Genomic DNA, 10,631 nt, shown 5'->3' on the forward strand with positions numbered 1-10,631 from the left:
ATTGTGTAATGTACATAGTCCACTGGATACTGATCATCTGATGCAACTAATGTTGAAGCAAATCATCACGATATTACTTTTCAGTTTATTTTCAAATAATATTTTACAATTATGTCCGCACTACGGAGTTTTTTTCTGAACTCGATTAGTTTGGTAAACCAGTTAATTAGTTAAATAATTATTTTTAATTTTTAGTGTAGTCATATGGATAGTGTCTTATTCAATCTACAAAAAATTTACTCCTGCTATGCTTATTTCTGCAATAACGTAGGTGAGTGGTTTTTCGCATATTTTTTACAAACAATGAAATAGACTATAAAAATCTGAGTAAGAATCAGATTCTAAACCATGTACAGTACTCCAAAATTAATAATGCGCATGCAGATCTTCTCTCATAATCGTATTTCCAGAAACACCCGAATCATTGAATCGTAAGTGCCCTAAACAATGCACTTGCATCTTGCACCTTGTTCGAAAGAAATAGGAGTCAATTCAGAGTCAAACACAAACGAAAACAATTCGGGCGATAGGTGACGGTAGCCTGTCAGTCAAAAAATTCAAAAATCCGTCAGTCGTATTTATATTATATTGGTGGTGACCGCACGTATTATCTCTGTATGGAATTATATAGAGCTGCTATTACATACCCTTCTTAGTTTTGTTTCAAAGTTGAATTTTCCGGTAAAATGATTATCCCACCAAAAACATTTTCATGTAAAATGTTGCCAAGACGAGCCCATATGACTCGCACTGTCAAAAAGTTATCAGATCTCATGTAGAGCCAAGCTTCTAACACTACACGCCCTAACTCTACAAGGCCTAACTTCACAAACTCTACACCTTAGTCAAAATATGTGGCTTGGCCATTTCGCTACATTCACATCGGCGTAAGGTGAAAAATTAATTCACTGTTCATTACTTTTGTGTTATACAATAGTTCTTGTAGTAACGAACGGCCAAGCCACATATTGTTGATTGTTGATTTCATTTATTTTTGTAAGTTGTTTGTAACAATTTTTTTTTTATTTTTTTCTTAACAATCGGAATCATGATAGGTTTCCCCATTATCGGCACAAGTATACAATTGTAGTTCATCCCAGTGGTTTACAACATATCGCACAATAGCAGTCCTGACTTGCAACGCCACTTCAAAGTCTATTTCTTCACACATTAAATATGTCAAGGAATGAAAGAGGCAGGAACCATCTCCCGGCATATGAACCCCATGATGATGGCAAGGTCCAAGATTTACTTCAAGTGAAACTATTTCACAATCCATGTTCAGTTTTAAATCAGTAGCAAAATTGACAACGTTCAAACTAACGAAAATTCTCAACGAATACTGGATTAAATGCAATGCAACAACTTTTTGTCAACTATATCTAAGCATATAAGATGTATATCTAGACAATCGACAATCAAAAAAACAAGACAATCGACAATCGACGCGCTGGCTGTCAAGGACAATTTTTATTTTATTTTTAGCTACTGTGTGGACGTAAGAGGCAGGAGACGTTCGCAACACTTCTATTCATTCATATTTATATGATCTGATCTGTGATGATACTAGCTTACATACAAAATTTCAGCTTTCTAGGACATTAGGAAATACCTTAGGCGCGGGTCAAACACAAGCGGCGCGGGCGCGGGCGTGCCATAAGCGCACCTCTTGAATCTGTTTTGCACCACGTCCTTCTTGTACATTTTGTATGAAAGAATTTTGGACAGGCGTCGAGACGGCACGCCACGGTTGTGCCACGGTTGCGCCGCCTTTCCAAAATTATTTCATACAAAATGGCAATAGCGCACCCGATGCACGCCGGCAGCGCGCCCGATGCGCGCCCGATGCACGCCCGCAGTGCGCCCGATGCGCGCCGCGCCGCTTGTATATGACCCGCGCCTTAAGAATTTTGATGATCATCAGTGAGTCAGTGACGAAATTAGCGTTTTTTACGAACACGAACACGAACACGAACACGAACACGAACACGAACACGAACACGAACACGAACACGAACACGAACACGAACACGAACACGAACACGAACACGAACACGAACACGAACACGAACACGAACACAAACACAAACACAAACACAAACACAAACACAAACACAAACAGCGAACAGCGAACAGCGAACAGCGAACAGCGAACAGCGAACAGCGAACAGCGAACAGCGAACAGCGAACAGCGAACAGCGAACAGCGAACAGCGAACAGCGAACAGCGAACAGCGAACAGCGAACAGCGAACAGCGAACAGCGAACAGCGAACAGCGAACAGCGAACAGCGAACAGCGAACAGCGAACAGCGAAAAGCGAAGAGCGAACAGCGAACAGCGAACAGCGAACAGCGAACAGCGAACAGCGAACAGCGAACAGCGAACAACGGACAACGAACAACTGTGAATGTGATTGTGAATGTGAATGTGAATGTTGAATGTGAATGTGAATGTTGGAATGTGAATGTGAATGTTGAATGTGAATGTGAATGTGAATGTGAATGTGAATGTGAATGTGAATGTGAATGTGAATGTGAATGTGAATGTGAATGTGAATGTGAATGTGAATGTGAATGTGAATGTGAATGTGAATGTGAATGTGAATGTGAATGTGAATGTGAATGTGAATGTGAATGTGAATGTGAATGTGAATGTGAATGTGAATGTGAATGTGAATGTGAATGTGAATGTGAATGTGAATGTGAATGTGAATGTGAATGTGAATGTGAATGTGAATGTGAATGTGAATGTGAATGTGAATGTGAATGTGAATGTGAATGTGAATGTGAATGTGAATGTGAATGTGAATGTGAATGTGAATGTGAATGTGAATGTGAATGTGAATGTGAATGTGAATGTGAATGTGAATGTGAATGTGAATGTGAATGTGAATGTGAATGTGAATGTGAATGTGAATGTGAATGTGAATGTGAATATACACAAACACAAACACGAACACGAAAACGAACAGCGAACAGCGAACAGCGAACAGCGAACAGCGAACAGCGAACAGCGAATAGCGAACAGCGAACAGCGAACTCGAATTTTAATTCGAACACAAACACAAACACAAACACGAACAACGAACAACGAACAACGAACAACGAACAACGAACAACGAATAACGAACAACGAACAACGAACAACGAACAACGAACAACGAACAACGAACAACGAACAACGAACAACGAACAACGAACAACGAACAACGAACAACGAACAACGAACAACGAACAACGAACAACGAACAATGTGAAAGTGAATGTGAATGTGAATGTGAATGTGAATGTGAATGTGAATGTGAATGTGAACATACACAAACACAAACACAAACACGAACACGAAAACGAACAGCGAATAGCGAACAGCGAACAGCGAACAGCGAACAGCGAACAACGAACAGCGAACAGCGAACAGCGAACAGCGAACAGCGAACAGCGAACAGCGAACAGCGAACAGCGAACAGCGAACAGAGAACAGCGAACAGCGAACAGCGAACAGCGAACAGCGAACAGCGAACAGCGAATAGCGAACAGCGAACAGCGAACAGCGAACAGCGAACAGCGAACAGCGAACAGCGAACAGCGAACAGCGAACAGCGAACAGCGAACAGCGAACAGCGACAGCGACAGCGAACAGCGAACAGCGAACAGCGAACAGCGAACAGCGAACAGCGAACAGCGAACAGCGAACAGCTAACAGCGAACAGCGAACAGCGAACAGCGAACAGCGAACAGCGAACAGCAAACAGCGACAGCGACTGCAAACAGCGAACAGCGAACAGCGAACAGCGAACAGCGAACAGCGAACAGCGAACAGCGAACAGCGAACAGCGAACAGCGAACAGCGAACAGCGAACAACGAACAACGAACAACGAACAACGAACAACGAACAATGTGAAAGTGAATGTGAATGTGAATGTGAATGTGAATGTGAACATACACAAACACAAACACAAACACGAACACGAAAACGAACAACGAACAGCGAACAGCGAACGGCGAACGACGAACGGCGAACGGCGAACGGCGAACGGCGAACGGCGAACGGCGAACGGCGAACGGCGAACGGCGAACGGCGAACGGCGAACGGCGAACGGCGAACGGCGAACGGCGAACGGCGAACGGCGAACGGCGAACGGCGAACGGCGAACGGCGAACGGCGAACGGCGAACGGCGAACGGCGAACGGCGAACGGCGAACGGCGAACGGCGAACGGCGAACGGCGAACGGCGAACGGCGAACGGCGAACGGCGAACGGCGAACGGCGAACGGCGAACGGCGAACAGCGAACAGCGGACAGCGACTGCAAACAGCGAACAGCGAACAGCGAACTCGAATTTTAATTCGAACACAAACACAAACACGAACAACGAACATCGAACAACGAACAACGAACAACGAACAACGAACAACGAACAGCGAACAGCGAACAGCGAACAGCGAACAGCGAACAGCGAACAGCGAACAGCGAACAGCGAACAGCGAACAGCGAACAGCGAACAGCGAACAGCGAACAGCGAACAGCGAACAGCGAACAGCGAACAGCGAACAGCGAACAGCGAACAGCGAACAGCGAACAGCGACAGCGACTGCAAACAGCGAACAGCGAACAGCGAACAGCGAACAGCGAACAGCGAACAGCGAACAGCGAACAGCGAACAGACAAACACAAACACAAACACAAACACAAACACAAACACAAACACAAACACAAACACAAAGTCAAACACAAACTCGAATTTTAATTCGAACACAAACACAAACACAAACACGAACAACGAACATCGAACAACGAACAACGAACAACGAACAACGAACAACGAACAACGAACAACGAACAACGAACAGCGAACAGCGAACAGCGAACAGCGAACAGCGAACAGCGAACAGCGTACAGCGAACAGCGAACAGCGAACAGCGAACATTGAACAGCGAACAGCGAACAGAGAACAGCGTACAGCGAACAGCGAACAGCGAACAGCGAACTCGAATTTTAATTCGAACACAAACACAAACACAAACACGAGAAACGAACAACGAACAACGAACAGCGAACAGCGAACAGCGAACAGCGAACAGCGAACAGCGAACAGCGAACAGCGAACAGCGAACAGCGAACAGCGAACAGTGAACAGCGAACAGCGACAGCGACTGTACCTATTGTCTGTACGATTACCTAATCGTACAGACAATAGGTACATGTTCCCGGAATGCAATGCGTCGATGGTGCATATTTTATTATATTGTATTAATTATTATTTTAAGTTCTAACACACAGTTCAGTTCGCCATCGGATTCCGCACCGGGCGGAGTGGATCTCCGCCCGGTGCGTCATAAAACCCCATCCCAAGCTCATCCCATTAAAGTTAATAATAAATATCTCTTTATCCCAATCTCATATCTTATCTTTTACCCCAAAACTCCCCCTTACACTGGTCCTTCGAGCAAACGGTGAATTGCGGGACCGGGACAAAAAGTGTGCATAAAGTTTGTGCTGTGTTTGTGTGCGTGGTTCTGGTTTCCGTGATCACATCGCGACCTCGGTGCTTTTGGAAGGCACCACACATATCTCCACATCTCTACCCTGGTGTCTTGGGGGGACACCACACCTCGACCTCGGTGCTTTTGGAAGGCACCACACATATCTCCACATCTCTACCCTGGTGTCTTGGGGGGACACCACACCTCAACCTCGGTGCTTTAGGAAGGCACCACACATCTTCATATCTCAACATTGGTGCCCTGGAAAGGCATCGCATCTCTACACATCGACGGAATAATTCACATCTCGGCGCGGCGTAAGCGTAACTTGAAGCTAACCAAGTAAGGTTTCTTATTTTATCTCTTATTTTGAAACATGTCGATGGAGGATATTTTAGCTACCCAAGAGCAATTAATAGATGCATTGGATAAGCTACATATAAACTTTAAAAAGGATGGAGCGGAGCGAAAGACTTCCGATTATATACGACGAAGACTAGAAACGCTAGAACAATATTTTGTAGACTTCCACAACAACCATATGATACTTCTATCTTTTAACGATCACTCTCATGAGTATTTTGCATTCAATAGATATGATCAAATTAAGAAAAAATACAATAACATAAAGACAGCCTTGCAAAATTATAAATCTTTAGAAAACCCTGAATTACAACCTCCAACCTTTCAAACCCCGTCAACCTCTCATGAATATCAAGAAAAACCTCCCAACAATATCTCCAATATAAATAAAACGGAAGAGCTTATGAAAAAACAAACAACTAATTTTAAGGCTTTTTTGCGAACTGTTTCAAACATAAATCTTGATCTTATGTCGGAAAAGTGGGAATTTGAGGATATCCTAAAGTCCTTGCAAATCCGCTGGTCGGCAATTGATACCTTGCATTGGGAATTAGAAAACGAATTGAGCGGAACGAACGCAGAATATGAAGAACAATTTACTAATTATGAAAAACATTACTATAAGTTAAAAACAGATATTAATAAAAAGATGTATTCTCTATCTCATATAGAAAAATCAACCCCAAAAGTAGAGCTGCCTACATTCGAAGGAAATTACATGCAATGGGTTTCCTTTAAAGATCTATTTACGGAAACTATTCACAATAATCCGTCACTGTCTAATGCACAAAAGTTACAGTTTCTTAAGAGTAAAGTTAAGGGCGAGCCTGAAAAAATGATACAACATCTCCAAATCAGCTCCGACAATTATCTCATATCTTGGAATATCCTCAGTCATCGATATGATAATAAACGATTAATCTTTACATCTCATCTAAATAACCTCTTAAATATCCCTAATATTCAATATCAGTCGTATCAACATATTAAACGGATTCATGATGTTACATATGAGAGCATTAATGCAATTGAAAACCTTGGCATTAACGTATCATCTTGGGACCCCTTTCTTGTTTGTATATTATCTCAAAAGTTAGACACAGAAACATACAATGATTATATGCAATCTTTAAAGTCGCCCAGAGAAATACCTGTATTGCAAGACTTTCTACAGTATTTAGAAAACAAGTTTATGACGCTAGAGACCTCACGAAAAAAGCATGAAAGCTACACTACAAAAGCATTTAATCAACCATCAAATCAGCATACACATTTAAGAAACTATAATAATCAATCTTCATTTTCTAAAAGTTATAACAATAAATTTAAACAGAGTTTTAATAATCCATATTCTACAAATCATGCTATTTCGCAAGTAACTTATTCCAATAATATAACAAATGTAAAACGCAAGCGGTGTCCGATGTGCAATTCTAGCGAACATCGCCTTTATACATGTCCGACGTTATTACAAATGCATCCTTATGAGCGAAGAAAAACGGTTGAAAACATGAAACTTTGCCTCAACTGCCTACATTACCACAAAGGAATGAAATGCTTTTCACAGATATTGTGTAAGCAATGTAATAAAAATCATAATACCCTTTTACATGAATGTTTCGCGTCACAGAATATGACACCGGAAGCCTCACGTTCAAGGTTACACGGGGCTCATTCGAAACCTTTACGCCAGCAACAAGAAAATATGAACGCATTAGTATCCCTTCCATGTGACCCCAGCGAAATACCTATTACTAGCTACTGCAATTATCAAGGTTCAAGCAGCAGATGGATCTCCCCTTAACACGAGAGCGCTTCTAGATCAGGGCTCACAAATCTCAACTTTAAAAAATACCCCGTAAAAATGAATATATCAATGTAATCTTAATTTAAATAGCAACATCCAGCAGTTATGGGAAATGAAGGATGTACCTTACTCTAAATCTTACTTTAAATCTATCTCAGGAAGACCTTTAAAAGAAAATTTCGAAGAAAAATTGGGTGCGTCAAAATCTTAAATGTATCGCCTAATTTATGCAATTAGAAAAGAAATTAATAAAACAACGTCAATTAGCACGCGAGAATAAGCTATTCATATCGGAATACAAAGAACTCAGATATATGATACCCTGTGTGTCGCACGCCGACTTAAGGCCAAGACCTACCGCGCACCTTACGCGCGGAGTCATCAACTAGTCTTGCGAGTTGTGTTCGAAGCATCCTCGAAAACTTTAAATAAATTAACCCTTAATGATCTCATGTATAGAGCGCCTAATCTGCAATAAGACCTTCAAATCCTAATTTTTAGATGGCGCCAATTTAAGTACTTACGGGTTAACGGCGGAATTGATCTCAAATCCTACAAAGCGACAATTTTTGTCCGAAATATCGAAAATCTTTGATCCCTTTACAAGATGAGATTACATTATAAAATAATGTGATGATTATAATTATCTTACTATCTTCCTATGAAACGATCTGTTGTTAAGCTATCACTGTTACCTTCGTAAATACTATGATATAAATACTATTAATGATTTAAATACTATTAATGAATCTAAGGAAGAAATTAAAACCTCGAAAACATAGAATTCATATCTCAAAACAATATGTCCCATGATAAGACAACATTTAAACACAATACGGCGCTATAATATTACAGCGTGCGCACGAGTTCGGCGAAATGGAATATTATAATAACATTTTATTTATGAGTGATTCGTTTGATATGGGAGCTGTATGAGTATGTTTTAATTGAAATCCTGGTTGTTGTGGTTGTTTGTGGAAATAATAACGTTTTGGAAACAATTGCTTCGTCGACGAGCTTCAGCAGAGCCGGCGGTGGAGGCTGCGACCAGTGTCGCGGTCCCCGCCCGGCCACCTCCAACCCCAGTGAAAAGTGATTATGTGATAAGTGTTAGTGAAATAGTGAGTGTGATGTGCGCGTAAATAAACATGACTAAATCTTTCAAGTGTTTTCGCTTCCCAACTTAAGTGAATCTCTGTAACGCTATTATAAAAAACAATTGTAACATAATCTTGTAACCCTATTGTAAAGAACAAATGTTTCTTAATCTTATAATTATTGTATCTTCATCTTGTGATCATAACTAACACAATCATTTAGTAAATAGACACAAAATTGTAATATCACCTTGTTAGTTTTAAGTTCATCTTTCATCAAGTTACTAACCTTCACCTTTTTCTCCCCCGGGAACATGTACGATTACCTAATCGTACAGACAATAGGTACATGTTCCCGGAATGCAATGCGTCGATGGTGCATATTTTATTATATTGTATTAATTATTATTTTAAGTTTTAACACACAGTTCAGTTCGCCATCGGATTCCGCACCGGGCGGAGTGGATCTCCGCCCGGTGCGTCATAAAACCCCATCCCAAGCTCATCCCATTAAAGTTAATAATAAATATCTCTTTATCCCAATCTCATATCTTATCTTTTACCCCATCTTACAACGAACATCGAACAACGAACAACGAACAACGAACAACGAACAACGAACAACGAACAACGAACAGCGAACAGCGAACAGCGAACAGCGAACAGCGAACAGCGAACAGCGAACAGCGTACAGCGAACAGCGAACAGCGAACAGCGAACATTGAACAGCGAACAGCGAACAGAGAACAGCGTACAGCGAACAGCGAACAGCGAACAGCGAACTCGAATTTTAATTCGAACACAAACACAAACACAAACACGAGAAACGAACAACGAACAACGAACAGCGAACAGCGAACAGCGAACAGCGAACAGCGAACAGCGAACAGCGAACAGCGAACAGCGAACAGCGAACAGTGAACAGCGAACAGCGACAGCGACTGCAAACAGCGAACAGCGAACAGCGAACAGCGAACTCGAATTTTAATTCGAACACAAACACAAACACAAACACGAACAACGAACATCGAACTACGAACAACGAACAACGAACAACGAACAACGAACAACGAACAACGAACAACGAACAACGAACAGCGAACAGCGAACAGCGAACAGAGAACAGCGAACAGCGAACAGCGAATAGCGAACAGCGAACAGCGAACAGCGAACAGCGAACAGCGAACAGCGAACAGTGAACAGCAAACAGCGACAGCGACTGCAAACAGCGAACAGCGAACAGCGAACTCGAATTTTAATTCGAACACAAACACAAACACAAACACGAACAACGAACATCGAACAACGAACAACGAACAACGAACAGCGAACAGCGAACAGCGAACAGCGAACAGCGAACAGCGAACAGCGAACAGCGAACAGCGAACAGCGAACAGCGAACAGCGAACAGCGAACAGCGAACAGCGAACAGCGAACAGCGAACAGCGAACAGCGAACAGCGAACAGCGAACAGCGAACAGCGAACAGCGAACAGCGACAGCGACTGCAAACAGCGAACAGCGAACAGCGAACAGCGAACAGCGAACAGCGAACAGCGAACAGCGAACAGCGAACAGCGAACAGCAGACTGCAAACAGTGAATGTGAATGTGAATGTGAATGTGAATGTGAATGTGAATGTGAATGTGAATGTGAATGTGAATGTGAATGTGAATGTGAATGTGAATGTGAATGTGAATGTGAATGTGAATGTGAATGTGAACATACACAAACACAAACACGGACAGCGAACAGCGAACAGCGTACAGCGAACAGCGAACAGCGAACAGCGAACAGCGAACAGCGAACAGCGAACAGCGAACAGCGAACAGCGAACAGCGAACAGCGAACAGCGAACAGCGAACAGCGAACAGCGAACA

The sequence above is a fragment of the Colias eurytheme genome, chromosome 11 (genome assembly GCF_061535395.1).
Source record: "Colias eurytheme isolate Ceu_HAF_F1 chromosome 11, ilColEury1 Martin Lab GWU primary, whole genome shotgun sequence".
Taxonomy (NCBI): domain Eukaryota; kingdom Metazoa; phylum Arthropoda; class Insecta; order Lepidoptera; family Pieridae; genus Colias; species Colias eurytheme.